The sequence below is a fragment of the Panthera leo genome, chromosome A2 (genome assembly GCF_018350215.1).
Source record: "Panthera leo isolate Ple1 chromosome A2, P.leo_Ple1_pat1.1, whole genome shotgun sequence".
Classification (NCBI taxonomy): domain Eukaryota; kingdom Metazoa; phylum Chordata; class Mammalia; order Carnivora; family Felidae; genus Panthera; species Panthera leo.
In genome coordinates, this window is record NC_056680.1 from 26150536 (window position 1) to 26166664 (window position 16129).

At 42.5% G+C, this 16129-nt stretch overlaps 1 long non-coding RNA gene across 1 annotated transcript; it reads left to right on the top strand.

Moving 5' to 3' along the window:
• Nucleotides 1-5785: 5785 nt before the first annotated feature.
• Nucleotides 5786-14642, top strand: LOC122213391. The gene is made up of 3 exons (XR_006199490.1): nt 5786-6094; nt 11290-11433; nt 14359-14642. It is a non-coding gene; the product is annotated as an uncharacterized LOC122213391 (long non-coding RNA).
• Nucleotides 14643-16129: the final 1487 nt, after the last annotated feature.

The following is a 16129-nucleotide window of genomic DNA, read 5'->3' on the forward strand; positions in this document are numbered from 1 at the left end:
AAGCTACTAAATGCTATTTTAATAATTTTCAGTTTCCAATCATTTACTGCTAGTATATTGAAATACAATGGATTTTCAGGTGTTGACATTATGTCTGCAACCTTGCTAAACTCATTTTTTATTTGTAGAAGTTTTTTTTGTAGGTTTCGTGGGATTGTCCACATAGACAATTTTTTATGTGGGTCTCCAATTATATAATCCAGGCAAAATAATATATAGATAAAGCAAATATGGCAAATGACAACAGCTGTGGAATCTTGAGTGTGGTGAGTATGTGGAAATTCATTGCGGTATTTCAACTTCTCTGTATGTTTGAAAGTTTTTCAGAAGTTTGTGGGGAGGGAAAGTGAGTGTCCCACATACCTGTCTGCCTTGTTACGTTCCCCTTCTGGAAGGTGTGCACTGTTATTAATGCCCTGCTCCTCTTTTATGGGTTTTAAAGGGGATTTTCTGGGTGTGTACGCATGCACGCATGCACGCACGCACAGGTACACACATCGGTCCATCGGGTTATTTCCGGTACCGCATTTATAGAATTTAGTTTCTGGAAGCTTTACAAGGGTAGCTGTTGTGGAAAAGCCTTCCAGGTGAATTCGCCCAGTCCCTTTCCCAGGTGTTGGTAGCTATTTTATTCCCGCGGTTCAGCCCTAGAGGGCGCCCGCTCCTCTTGACTGGCGGCAGCAAGCGGCAGAAGGCGCGGAAGCCACAGTGTCAGGGCGGCCACGTGACTCATGAAAAGTGGGGCCTCCAGAAGTATAAATACGTCTGTTCTCTGGCCTTAGCCACATTTTCTGTGGGTTGCAAAACTTAGACTAAGAGCCCACATTTTGGCTTCGCAGCAGGAAAGACTGAAAGAGTGAAAGGTTGCCCAGAAACCTTCACCCACACGCTGTACCATGAACTTTTGAAGGATGGATACAACGCCCCATTTCCAGGCACTGCATAGCATCCCAAACGTTTTGCTGCTGATTATGGGACTACATTAAAAAATGGTTTTTGGCTAAAGGAAAGCCATTTTATTTAATACGTTAGAACCTGTTTATAACGCTGGGGTTGGAAGATGTCTCTGAATTAATAACACCAGTCTTATTCTATGTGTAGTTGTTATATTTAGGTAGACAAGATTTCACATTTTCTCCGGATCTGTGTAAAAACGAGCTGTATTGTAATAGTGGGTGTATAGCTTTAAAAACGTATTTAAGTCGACACCAATGGATAAATGACTAGCTTAAGTTAGTCAGATAGAAATGTTTTATTATTAATGTTGAATATGTACAGCAACTTGAAGTAGACTAAAAACTTTTGCCATTAAGAATGTGTACATAAATATCTGTTTTCAGAAATGAGTCTCTTTGGAAAATTTATATTTTTCTTAAAATACAGACTAAATATAGCAATACAGCATAGTTGTTAGGAAAACCAGCTTTGCTACTTCAAAGAATTTGAGCTGCAAACATAGTCATAAAAGAAATGGGTGAAATGATTTATGTATAAGGTGATTTGTGGTAACTATTTATAATAATATTTATAATGACTATTGACAATAGCAAAAAATGGAAATAAATATTCAGGTTTTAGATGAAAAAATATGTGGCACAGACATGAAATGGAATATTATGAAGATACAAAAGGAGTAAAGAAGACTTTTGTATATGAGAGGCATATCCATCTTTCCACTTGACTAAAATTTCTTCAGAGTGGTGTTAAAGGGAAATTTGAGAAATCAGGTGATGTTTCAACCACAATTTTCTTTTCTTTTTTTGAACTTTCTATTTTGAAATAATTATATATCCCCAGAAAGTTGCAAAGATAGTACAGAGAGGTCCTTGTACCCTTCATCTAGTTTCCCCCAATGGTTATGGCTCAGGGAACATAATACAATATCAAAACCAGGAAATTAATATCACTACAATGTGCATGTATTTTATCTATTTTATGCTATTTTATCACCTAGGTAGTATTGACTAACCACCAGAACTGTTCTGTCACCGCAGAGATCTCCCTGGTGCTACCTTGTTAGTACCTACCCTTCCCTACCCCTGGTAACTACTAGTTAGGTTTCCATTTCTAAAATGTCATTTTGAGAACTTTATATAAATAGAATCACATAGCAGGAGATTGTGGGGTTTTTTTCCACTTAGCACAATGCCCTTGAGATCCATCCAAGTTGCTTCCTGTATCAGTGGTTTGTTCTTTTTATAGTTTAATATTATTCCATGTAGTATGAGTGTACCACGGTTTTGTTTAATCATTCACCTGTTGTAGGACATTTTGACTGTTTCCAGTTGGGGGTTATTACAAATAAAGCTACTGTGAACAATCATGTACAGGTTTTTGTGTGAACATAAGTTTTCACTCCTCTGGGATAAATGCCCAGGACTGCAACTGCTGGGTTGTAGGATAAGTGTATGCTTAGTTTTCTAGAAACTGCCAAATTATTTTCCAGAGTGCTGTACCATTTTACATTCCCAAACACAGTTTTCTTTTTATATAAAATGTTATTGACTACTGTTAGCACATGGCACTAGGCCAAAGGCACATGAGAATCGAAGATACTTTTAGTTTCTAGAAAAAATGAATTTTATATATATTAAGTGAAGAGAAAAATACAGGTCAAAAGTAATCTCTGCTGGGCCATAGTCCTATGTTTATTGTGTCAGGTTTTCAAAATGAGTCTTCCCTTACCATCAAGCTAAGCTTTTGTTGGAAAGCTACAACACTTTGCACAGGCCACCTGGGTTTTCCCCGGATCTCTGACCCTTGCTTATATTCTGCCCCAAGGCTCCCCATGAAGCTTAGGCTTATTCTGGAATGTTCTACCCCCAATAATAGTCATGTAGAGACCTTAGAGAGTCATTTCAGAACCATACCCTGTCAGAGACCTCTGTATCTATACAACCTATCTCCGGTTCCCCAGCACTAAACATCATTAAAACTCTATTGAATAGTCTGTCTACCCTCACCCCACCCTTTAAGCTTTAGTTGTTAGAATACACAGGTGAGGTCACATTCCTCTGTGTTAGGAGCGCAGGCTCCAGGGTCATGCTGCCCTTCCTGGTGTCCTTGGACAAGTAACAACTCCTGAGCCTGAATTTCCTCACCTTTACATTTGAGGGGATAAAAACGGTACCAGCTAACAGGGCCATTGTGTTATCTACAGATAGTCACAGAGTGTCTGCTATGGGCTGGGTGAGGATACAGTTAACAAAGGGAAGCCCTGACCTCAAGGATCATAACTAAAAGAGCAAATACAAGTACAGTGTTCAGGTATCAGTTAGGAAGGATGTTGGATGTCACTACCATGACTTCTAGTGCTTTGATTAAACCTCAGAGGTGAGGCTTTCTGGCCAAGTGTCTGCGATTTCATATTGTTAGAACATTCACTGTATCCCTGGGGGTTGCAGCTTTCTATATGTTTGGTATGGCCGAACCAAGAAAGAGGGCATATGCAGACTTCTACAGAAATTATGATTCCACAAAAGATTTTGAGGAGATGAAGAAGGCTGGTATCTTTCAGAGTGCAAGGTGATTTTTGGAATGTAAAGAATTTCTTTGGGTTGAGTTCCATGGAAGTTTGTTACTGACCTGTGTTCCTGAACTATGAAACATGAATACTGGGTTATGGAATAGTTTCTCTTGATTAATAAACAACTAATAAATACTGTGGACAGTAAAAAAAAAAAAGAAAGAAAGAAAAACTACAGTGTTCAGCCTGGCTTTTGGCCTGTTGTTGGCCTCTGAGAAATGTTAGTTGTTTTATTATCATAGCCAAACTTAACACTTATTTATGTATTAAATAAGTATTTAATGGACTTGAATGGAATATGAACCCAGTATTACACATTTGCTCTAGTATATTTGTATTCATTGTAGTCAGACATTAATCACCTTTAATTGTAGGAGCTGTGCTTGTCTCATGCCCTTGCTAACGTCAAATCAATTGCTGATCAAGGGACTCCATTTTGTGCTTAAAACTTAGGATTATTCTGAATTTAATACCTGGAATATCAGATTCAATAAGGGTCTCTTGCTGAGCACACAACTTTGAAGGAAGAGTCTTTTTTTTTTTTTTTTTTTTTTTAATTCAAGTTAGTTAACATGAAGGAAGAGTCTTTATACAAACTTGTAAAAAAGTCCCTTACAGTGTGTTTGGAAGGTTCATACACTATTAAAAGACTCCAACAACAATAAAGAACACTTTTATTGTTTATAAAAGGTGGCCCATTTCATAAATACTTAATCAGAAATACAAACTTTATGGAGTGCCTGGCTGGCTCAGCCGGTAGAGCATGTGACTCAATCTTGGGGTCGTGAGTTCAAGCCCCACATTGGGTGTAGAGCTCACACACACACACAAAATTTAGCAGAGGAAAAAGAAACACTTAGAGGAAATTTTCATTTTTAAATCTGTAAAAATGCCAAATAATGTGGCCAAAAAAACCTCCAAAAACATGGCAGCCAATTGAATGCAAAAATAGTCCAAAGAGCCTTGAATTTTAGGTAAACTGCATAATGCAAATTGGTAAATGAGTGAACTGGTCACCAGGTAAGTTTATCAATAAAACACATGGCTCTGCTCAGTCTGTTCCTAGGGCAGAACCAACATGGTGGCCACAGGCAGGTTGAACATTATGATGTGCTGGATGAGAGTGTCCTGTTGGCTGAGCTTAGGTTATATCCCTGCTTCCAGGAAGTGGAAAGAGGGATTTGGGGCCTCTCTGACTTATAGGGAAAGTTGAGGCCCTGTTCCCCACTGTGACCCACACAACCACAGCAGTCTCCAAATACAGTTGACCCTTGAACAACATGAGTATGAACTACACGCACAGGTTCCGTGTTGCTTATACACGGATTTTTTTTTATAAATGTGGTACAATGCTGTAAATGTAACTTCTTTTATAATTTTCTTAACATTTTCTTTTCTGTAGCTTACTTTATTATAAGAATACAGTTATATATATAAATATATTATAAAATATGTATTATATATTTATAATGTGTTGATTTACTTTATGTTACCAGTAATGCTTCTGTCAACAGTAGGCTATTGTAGTTAAATTTAGGGAGAGGCAAAAGTTATACTCAATTGTGCAGGAGTCAGCACCCCCAACCGCTGCATTGTTCAAGGGTCAAATATAGTAACCAATAGATGTTCATTATAGTGAATGAATAGTCAGGTAACATGAATTCCAGCCACAGTTCAATGACCATCCGGTAATGTGACTTTGCAAAAGTTCTGTAACCTCTCCTCAGCTTGAGTTTACTCATGCATAAAGTGCCAGAGTGAACTTAAGATGGTCACTACCGTCCTGTAAGCGCTAAGATTTCCTGAGATTTCCTGCTGTTAGAGCTCCCCTCATGTTGTGACCTTTCCAGTAGACTCGAGGCTAGGATGGAGATAAGGAGTACCATTTTTTGTTAGAGGCTTAAGACAGCCAAGACTTCCTATAGCAAAGGTTAATGTTCTGTCTCAAAGATCCATTTCCCCAGGCTCTCTGAATGTAAATGTCAAGGCAATGAAAACAGTGAAATCTAGGCTCTGGTTCCTGTAGAGTCAGAGGCACTCACCTCACACGGTGCAGCCCTAGAGCGAAGGGCTGCCTCTGTGGCCTAAAGCTTCGTAAACTCAGGTTTAGGCTGTCAGCCCTGATTTAGAGATTTGGTGGTTCAATTTGCTTCTGGGAGAGAACTGACATTCACAGCAGGGCTTGGGCAGGGGGCTAATAGTGAAACCTGAGCTGGCTTCTTCCCTCTCTGGAGGGGCGGGCAGAGTGAGTCACCTGTTTGCACAGAAGGCTGTGGTAATCAAATCCACAAATTCACAGGCCTTATGCCTTCACCACTTTAAACCATAAAGGTGTCGCAACATAACAGTTTTAATTGCTAAACCGTAGCTGCAAACCCAAATTTCTGGATTTAATCAGAGCTGGGTGTGAAAGGCTGTGTGAATGGTGCCGTTTTTCTGCCAGGTGCATTTATTTGTTCCTCCTCTCCTTTGCTTCCTTGTTTGTCCTCAAGCTCAGACCAAAGGCCTCTGGACATTTGCCATCAGCCTGCTTTCCAACAGATGACGGGCCTATAGTGGCGATGACAGGTTTGCCTTCTTTCTATTCCTTGCTGGAATCTGTGGACCTTGTATCTACCCCAACCTCCTGGGAACAAGCAACTCTGAATTCTTCTTGCCATAGCGGGTATGAATCTCAGTCTACAACTTGGGTGGAAAAGAAATAAGGCTTTCTTTCCTAGAACTCCATTCAATGCATGCCTTCCCCCTCCTTAGCTGGTATAAAACCTCTATCTGCAGTCTTTTCTAGGCGTATATTCCCCACTTCTCAGCAATACAACCATACTGAGCATCACACTGCGCTGAGGGTTTAAGGAAGGCCAAGATAAGGGAGAGGGATGACTCTGGCTCTGAGTCATCAGTCACATGGTTGATGGAGGGATCTGTTGGCCCTGCCCACGTGGTCCCTTTGGCAGGATCCTCTGCTCCTTTCTTGACATTATCAGTCTCCGGGAATCGTTCTGAGGTTGTCCCAGTGGCTGGCTGTACTACCTTCCACAGGCTTTCAGGTTCAGTCAGTATTCCTAGAATCCATTCCTTTCTTGAATAGGAGGAAGGGAGAAAGGAAAATATAGGAAGAACCAACAGTGTGGTTTAACACCCTCCTGCATAATCCAGGCTGGCAGCCAGCTCTCCCTTTGTTCCAGCTCTGTGTTTGTACATGGGGTTGTACAAAATATAGATAGTTTTTCAAAAGGATTAGTAAAATGATAAAAAGTTAATATTCTGTAACCTCAACTGAGTAAGTTCTGAACCCAGCACCATCTGATTTAATCAGCATACTTGCCTTTTGAACGAAGTACTATTATTATTTCCATTTGACAGATCAGAAAACTGAGGCTCAATGAGATAGGAAACTTGTTCAAGGTCACACAGCAAGTTATAGGAGAGCTGGCATTTGAATTTCAGTCTTTTGACACTAGAATCCAAATCCTTATTTATAAGCAGTGCATATTAGATGGGGTTATTTTTAATGTCTATTTTTGAGAGAGAGGGAGAGAGAGAGAGCAAACAGGGGAGGGCAGAGAGAGAGGGGGAGACAGAGGATCCATAGCCGGCTTCATGCTGACAGCAGACAGCAGACAGCAGACAGCCCTATGTGGGGCTCAAACTCACGAACCATGCGATTATGCCCTGAGCAGAAGTCAGATGCATAACCAACTGAGCCAGCCAGGTGCCCCATCTTAGATGCTTTAAAAGAAAATGTCAGACCTGTGACCCTAGTGTGGCATTAGAAAAATCTGTTTTCATGCAGTTTGTACCATAGTCCAGCCCTTCTCTCAGTGGGACTATAAAACAGTACCCAGCAGTTATTGTAGCTCAATAAATACTTGCTTGAATTGTATATCTCATAAGCATTTGCATTTTCAAATACTTTTGTGTTTGGTTCAGATGTGGCAAAAAAAATTGAGAGGTCACTGGCAGCATTGTCGTATCTAAAAAAATAAGAAAAACCCTTCTGGGGCAGGCATCTGGCTGGCTTGGTTGGTATAAAGCATGTGACTCTTGATCTTGGGGTGGTGAGTTCAAGCCCCATGTTAGGGGTAGAGTTTACTAATAAAAAAACAGAAAAGAAAAGAGAAAAAAAACCCTTCTAGTTCTGCTTAAATTTTTGTTTGCCTACTGAGACTTCTTCAACTCTTCCTTTGACTTCCCAGCTCCCATCCAAACTCACTGAGGGTAGGATGCCCTGTAGGGTTTTGGCATGTCTGACCTGGCTTTTAAATCCTGGCTCAGACACTTGCTGTTTGTGTGACCTGACCTGGTTTTCATGCCTCTCTGAGTCTCCACAAAATGTCCATAAAATGAGAGCAATAATATAAGTCTATGAAACAGTAGGCATTCAATGTCTACTTCCTATCTCTGTTAATTATATCAACCACATCAGAGTATTCTATCAATTTAAAGTTATACTTAAGGTCCTTCTGAAAACTCTTAAAGGATGCCATTCCTTTATTTATTATTTATTATTATTATTATTATTATTATCATTATTTATTTTAGAGAGTGTAAGCAGGGGAGAGGGACAGAGGCAAAGAGAGAGAGAATCCTAAGTGAGTTCTATGCTTAGTGTAGAGCCCAACATGGGGCTTGATCCTATGATCCTGGGATCATGACCTGAGCCAAAACTAAGAGTGGGATGCCCCATCAGACGCCCCTATCATTATTATTTTTTTTTTAATGTTTGTTTTTGAGAGAGAGAGAAAGAGACACAGAGCACGAGTGGGGGAGGGGCAGAGAGAAAGGGAGACAGAATCCAAAGAAGGCTTCAGGCTCTGAGCTGACAGCACAAAGCCCCATGCAGGGCTCAAACCCACCAACTGTGAGATCATGACCTGAGCTGAAGTCAGATGCTTAACTGATTGAGCCACCCAGGAGCCCACGATTTGTCTTAGTCTAGGTCACAATTTTACTGGCTTTAATCATCTGCATATACCTTTACAATTTTTGTGTTTTCTATTTAATATCTGTGTTCTTACTAGTATGGTTCCTTAAATTGATTAGTTTTTAACTCTGTTCTAGACCTAAGGAATAGTATCTGTGACATCAGTGGCTTGATGTGTTAGGTGTTTTCATATATCTTAGAAAAAATACATAATTAAGATATCAAATAGTTGTCTATGTGCCACCTAAAGTTATTTCATGGGGCACACTTAAGAAACACTAATTTTGTCATATTTACATCTATATTTTAGGATGAAAAACCAGTAATAACACACAAAAAAACTGTGATGGCATATTTACTATTGTATGCTTCTACTTATATGAACATTTAGGAAAGGCAAAACTCTAGAGACAGAAAGCAGATCAGTGGTTGCCTGGGGCTAGATATGGAAGTGGGGACTGACCTTGAACAGGAACCAGGGAAGTTTTCAGAGTGATGGAAGAATTCTAAGATGACGGTGGTGATGGTTGCACATCTGTATGAATTTAGACAAATTCATCAAGCTGTGTGTTTCAAATGAATACATCCTATGGTTTATAAATTATATCCCCAAGAAGAAAGAGAAAGAGAAAAAGAAAAGAAATGATCAACCAGAAGGGGGCCTGAGGAGGCTCCTGGAGTCCAGGTCATGTTTCGTTTCTTGATCTGGATATTAGTTACAAGAATATGTTCACTTTGTGAAAATTCATCAAGCCATTCATTTATACTTCGTGCACATTCCTACATGAACATTATATCCCAGTAACAGGATTTACTAAAAGAGAGAGAGAGAGAGAGAGAGAGAAGAAAAAATCAGCTAAGATGGGGGGGGGGGGGCGGGGGGCGTACCGTAACTTCCCAATAAAAAGTTGCTACTTTCTTATTATTTTTTGTAATGACATCATCCTGCCAACTTAGGTTTATGATGTGAAGGGTTTAGGTTTTATGTGTCTTAGTTCAGAAAGGGTTATGAAAAGATATATTTAGCTAATCACACCAGTGCTATAAGAATGTCAGCGGAATTCATTGTTTCTTAATTATTCATAGCAATTATCAATGTGGACAATATTCAACTTGCAACCAAAACAAATGGATGTTTGAAGAGGCCTTGGTGGAACAATCAAATCATCAGTCTCAAAATGTCCCCTCTCTCAGCCCAGTCCTGCTGCCTGCCAGTGTTTCAATTCTATATTTATCTTTTCAAATCAGCAGTGTAGCAATTAGTTATTATAATAGGAGCTACCAGTTTATTGTGTGCCAACTTCATGCCAGGCACTGCATTATCAGAGTTTTTCATACTTTAATTGCCTCATTTCACTGTCACAACAACCCTGCCAAGAAGTTTTTTTATACCATTTACAGATGAGGAAACTGAGGCTGGGGGCTCCTGAGTGGGTCCAAGCCCATATTGCTGGTGAGTGACAGAGCCAGAGGGCAAGCTGGAGTCCCACCCGTGTGCTTTGCTATGTCTTGGGACCTGACGTCAGTGACAGGAAATAAGTGACATGTGTAACAGAATTCTGAAGCCCGAATCATGGCTCTTCACGCGGTTACTATAGTTACTTCTCTACATGATGCTCTCGTTTTTGCTGGGATAACAATGGATCCACTGTTAGCCATTGAGGTGTTTGAACCCCTACCTTCATCATGAAACCCGAGGGACATTTTAATAGGTTTAAAATAGCATTCCTGCCTTTTAATCATACGCTTTTATTTCAGAAGCTCCTGGAACGTTAACAGATCTCGTACTATGGCAGCTTTACCAATATTATTTTTTTCCACTTTGTGTAAAACATAAGAGCTCTCTAAAGGTAATACAACCATATTTAGACAGAGACCTGAAAAACTCCATGACAAAAGTGATGCATTTGGCTGGGTGGGAGGTGCATGGATGCCCCCTCACTAGGTTGAGGGAGGGTGTGGGCATCTGGGCAGGAAGATGTATGGAAAGAGAGGCCTTGGATATGGTAGGAAGGAGAGGCCATAGGGCCTTGGGAGAGACAGCAGAAGAGGCAAGAGCTGTGTCTTACAAGTGGATATGGCTCTTGCTAAGCTAATAAACACATGCAGAGGAGGTGGTTTGGATTAGGAATGAGGTGGGGGGGGTGTTAGATGGGCTAAATGGGTGATAAACATTAAGGAGGGCACTTGTTGGGATGAGCACTGGGTGTTATATGTAAGTGATGAATCACTAAATTATTACACTATATCTTAACTAACTTGGATTTATTTTATTTTATTTATTTTTTAATGTTTATTTTTGAGAGAGAGACAGAGACAGAGAGACAGAGCATGAGTCGGGGAGAGGCAGAGAGACACAGAGACACAGAATCTGAAGCAGGCTCCAGGCTCTGAGCTGTCAGTACAGAGCCCAACGCAGGGCTTGAACCCATGAACTGTGAGATCATGACCTGAGCCAAAGTTGGACGCTTAACCAACTGAGCCACCCAGGTGCCCCTTAACTAACTTGGATTTAAGTTAAAAATAAAATAAAATAATCATAATATCTAAAAAAAAACAAAAAAGAATGAGGTGGGAAGACAACCAAGGCCTGAAATGTGTTATTGACAGGCATTCAGAGCACTGAGCTGTCAGGGAGAATGAGGACTCAGAATCTGGGGTTTTCTTGCCTCCTGCATGCCAGCTGCCCAGGCTATGGTCAGGCAGCTTTATTCCCTTTGGACTCGTAAGGCCCATGAAATTCTCAGATGTGGCACATTGAGACACTCATGGGACTAAAGACAAAAGCCAGAGCTTCTGATTCCTGGTCTAATGTCAGATCCATTCTCTCTAATTACAGAGTCATAATGGTGAAGAGGATGGGGACATCCAAGGACCACAGGGCCTCTCTCTCAACACTGGTGAGAACCAGTTTCCTTCCCCTGGTTCTGTAGCTCCTGGCAGAGTTCTGGAAGCTGATTAAAGAGAAGATCAGAAATAATAGGTAATTAGAAACCTTATAAAAAGGAAAAATGCTCTCATCAAACTTACCAAAGCGTCTCCATGGCTGGAAGTGGGGGAGGCATTGTAAAGTACTGGCTTCAAGGGTCACTTGTGCCAAAGGGGTGGCCTAGAGGCTGCGGCAAGTGTTCAGAGGGACTAGGGCTTGTCCCCAGGGGCTGAGTGGGGAGAAGGTTTAGAAATGTATTTCTCAACTGGCCAGCCAGTGAGTAAAAGGCTAAGGAATGCCTTTTAGCAGCCTCAAGAGAACCTCAGCCCAGTGAAACCAGTGGTACAAGGACCAGAGGGGACTGAGGGCAAGAAAGGGAGACACACACACACACACACACACACACACACACACACACACACACACACACACACGAGACTGGATTCTGTCAGCAAAACAGGCAGAAGGAGTGGACTTCTCCATTTGCCAGTTCCTCGGGTGTTCGGAATACTCTAGGAGGGGTAGTTGGAAGGAGCTCAGCAATGTTTAGGGTCCAGATGATCTATGCAATTAGCTGTGATAGGGTTCCTTACCTCTGGGGGTCCCTAGGGACCATCCCCAGCTTGGGAGGGGTGTGGGAGGTATACGGAATGCAACAGGTGGGCTGAGTGTAGGTTTGGCCCCCAGGTGGTCTGGTTGGACTTCAATAGCTCTCTGAGCAATGGAGCAGAACCCCTCAACTTTTGGGGGTAACTCTCTACCCAGGGGATCCTCACAGCCTCTTCCCAATTTAAGGTTGATGTATACACTCCCTCCTACCCCTTTTCCTATACCTTGCTGGCCCTCCCATTTGAAAGTTCAAGAGACTGTTTTGGAAAAACCCCTAAAGGGACACAGACTGTTTATTTTTGTATTTCTGCTCCCCCAATCCTAAGGCTCCCTTTAAAGCTGGGGGTGGGTGAGTAGGGGCTCTAAGTGACAGAGACAAGGCAGGGGTGGAGGAGGGGTGAGAAGACGAACTCCCCACTGTGGGTAATCATCCCAGAGATTCATCCTGCATTTTGGGCTCAGTTTCATTTGCTGGTTCCTTTTTTCCTCCCATCTTCTTTACCTTTATCTCCTCTGTGCCCTTTCATTTCTCCACTCAGTAAACCTTACTAGCCATTTCCTGTGGCAGGGCTGAAACTGAGAAAACTCACTTTGGATGAAGACTGAGACACAGTCTTCTCTGTCAAGGAGGTCACATTCGAAGTCAGTTTCAAAACAGAGTGAGCTTTATGCTTAGTGGGGGCAAACAGGAGGGTGGTTTGGGAGCCCAGTTTGTTGGGGGGTGAGCGGACCTGAGACGGTAGGGGTAGAGACCAGGGAGACCTCCCAGAGGAGGGTGGAACTGGTGCTGGTTCCTGCTGGGGCACTTGTATTTAATGCAATATTCACAACATACTTTTCCTAAAACAATTCTTTGTTATTTATCTGAGATCCAGATTTAACTGGGCATCCTGCATTTTCATTTGCTGAATCTGACAACCCTAGTTTCCTCATGAACATATAGGAGTTAGCTGAATAAATAGAGGGACAGGAGAGAAGGGCACTCCTGCAGAGGGAACGGCATGAGCAAAGACTTGGAGGTGAGGGACCCCATGCTTCATTGAAGGGACTGAACATTGTCCAGTGGCTGGCGTGCAAGGGGGAAGAGAGGGTGTGGAGGGAATGCACCAAACCAGCACATAGTTGTTGAGTGTGTGCTAAGTACCAGGTACGCATTGTACTCACAGGGTGCCCTTCTGAGCCAGATGGACACAGCTTCTGCTCTCAGGGAGCTCACGGTTCAGCTGAGAGGCAGTGAGGTGGGGAGAGAGGACAGGCACTGTGGAAGTTACAGCTGGGGGAAATCAGCTTGGCCAGGAGGTCAGAAAAGGCCTCTCTCAGGAGATGACAATATGCTGAAGGGTGAGGAGACAGGCATGCTGAGGGCTGGGGGAAAAATGTTCTGGTCTAAGGGAATAGCATAATGGAGGGCCCAAATTAAAAAAAAAAAAAAAAAAAAAAAAAAGCAAAAAAAAGCACAGTGGGGTCCTGGATACTCAAATGTGACCAGAGGGGCAGAGGAAGAGACTGGATAAGTGAGCAGGGGCCCGATCACACTGGAGGGAATTTGGGCTGGATCCTGAAAGCAATGGGAGCCACTGAAGGAGTTTAAGGCAGGCAGGGTGACATAACCAGCTTTGTGTTCTTAAAGGTGACTCATGCTGGAAAGAAGAGGACGGATGGGTAGTGTGGAGGCAGAGATGAGGGTGATGAGGGAGGGGGCTCCTGCAGATGTCCAGGGCAGACAAGTCAGTGGCTTGGCCCAGCGTGATCGTGGTGGCGATGAAGAAAGAGAGAAGGAGAGGTGGATCCAGGCTGCTCTGAGGAGGAAGACTTGGCAGGGCTGGGTTATCTGGCACTGGGAAGTGAGTGGGTGGGAGGAGCAGGCGTGACTCAAAGCTTCTGGTTTGGACAGATGGGAGGACGGTGGCACCACTTGCTTAGCAGAGCTGGGGACTTGAGAGGTTTGGGGGTGGCAAATTGACAGAGTTGGGGTTTTCACAAGGAGAAGGTGAAAAAACTGGTGGTGGGCCATCAGAGAAGGGTGTGCAGAAGGAGACAACCAGGGGGGAGCCAAGCAGAGTTGTGTTCAAATCTCTTCTCTCACACTCGGCTGTGTGGCCTTGATCAATGACTTTACCTCTCCTTGCCTTAGTTTTCTCATCTGTATGCCAGGATGATGCGGGTAGTCTGTCCTCAGAGTTGTGAGAGTGTGGTGAGCAGCCTTGGAGGGGGGGAACCCAATGATCCCCACCTCCTGGTACTCACATCCTTGTGTGGTACCCTCCCACACTGTCCTAGAGTTGGTCTGTGAGACCAAGGGACTACATGTATGTCATTTTCAAGGCTATATTATAAAAGGCTTTGTGGCTTCTGTCTTTCCTCTCTTAGATCACTCATGCTGGGGATACCCCAAGCTGCCATGTTGTCAGGAGAGGTTCAGGTGAGGAGGAACTAGTGCTTCCTGCTAAAAAGTACCTGAGTGATCTTGGAAGTGGACTCACCAGCCCTGGCCGAGCCTCCAGCTGACTGCAGCTCCAGCTGACATCTAGATTGTAAGAGGGCTATCTACCTAATCTGCTTCCAAATTCTTGACCCATAGAAACTCTGAGATAAGAAATGCTTATGGTTTGGGGCGCCTGGGTGGCTCAGTCAGCTGAGTGTCCAACTCTTGATTTCAGCTAAGGTCATGATCTCACAGTTCGTGGGTTTGAGGTCTGTGTTGGGCTCTATGCTGGTGGTGCAGAGCCTGCTTGGGATTCTCTCTCTCCCTTTGTCTCTGTTCCTCTTCCCCTCTCCCCTGCTCGTGTTCTCTCTCTCTCTCTCTCTCTCTCTCTCTCTCTCAAAATAAATAAATAAACATTAAAAAGAAAAAGAAATGTTTAAGTTTGGGGATGATTTATTATGTGGCAACAGAGAACTGACCTGGAGAGTAAAAACACTTAGCACTGTACCTGGCACACAGTAGGCCATAGAATATGCAGCATCTGTAGGTCAAGTTCAGGAGAGAGGCCTGGGCTGGATATATGGATCTGAGAATCTTTTGGCTTAGAGACAAGGCTTAGAGACAATAATGGAATCATTGGAGGTGGCTGAGCCAGTCTACACAGATGGGTAGACAGGAGAGGATGGCCTAAGCAAGACACCTGGGCAGAGAGGGGCCGTAAAGCAAGAGGAGGAGCATCTTCATGAGAGAAGGAGGATCTGCAGAGAAAGGAGGGAAACTAGAACAGGAAGTGGGAAGAGGCTGTCTCCTGACGGGGGTGGTCAACAGCATCACTACAGGGGTGCTGAGGGAGGGGGTGGGGGGCGGAGATCTGAGGAGGTTCTTTTGGATTCAGCAACAAAGAGATTCCTGCTGGTCCCACAAGAGCTATTTAGGTGGAGAGAGTGAGGCCAGATTGAATATTGTGGGTTGGGGTGTCAGTATAAACACTTTCCACCCCCAAGTCCCAAACCGAGATGGTTTACAGGAGAATCCTATAGAAAATCCAAACTACAGAAAATCCCAGTCTTATAGGAGCTGTAGAGTGAATAGGCACCCACTCCTTAATTTATTTTATGAACTCATGTAACTTTGATAACAAAACCAGACAAGGAGAGAATAAGGGAGGAAATTAATAGGCATATCTCATTCTTATGAGATACGGATGCAAAAACCCTAAATAAAACCCTAAACAAAAACCCTAAATAAAATATTAGCAAATGCAATCCAGCGCTATATTGAAAAAATCATCACAAAATCATCACACATCATCAAAGGTATGTTTATTCCAAGAATGTATGGACAGTTTAATATAATAAAATCCACGACTAGATTTGGGGGAAAAGGTCCCACCTTAGATAAGATTCAACAACCATTCATCATAAAGCAGAATAGTGCTTCCTTACCCTCATAAAAGGTATCTATCAAAAATCTACAACAATCACTATTTCGAAGGGTAATATATTAGAAACAGTCAACAACAAGATAGAAATGCCCACTGTCATCATTGCTATCCAACATTGTACTGAAGATTTTAGTGCAGTAATACAAGGAACAGGAAATAAAGACTGGATGGGGAGATACCAAATGTCATTACTTGCAGACTCTATGATTATTCAACAGAAAATTCAAGAGAGGCTATAAACTTATTAGAACTAAAAAAGAGTTCAAGTTTGC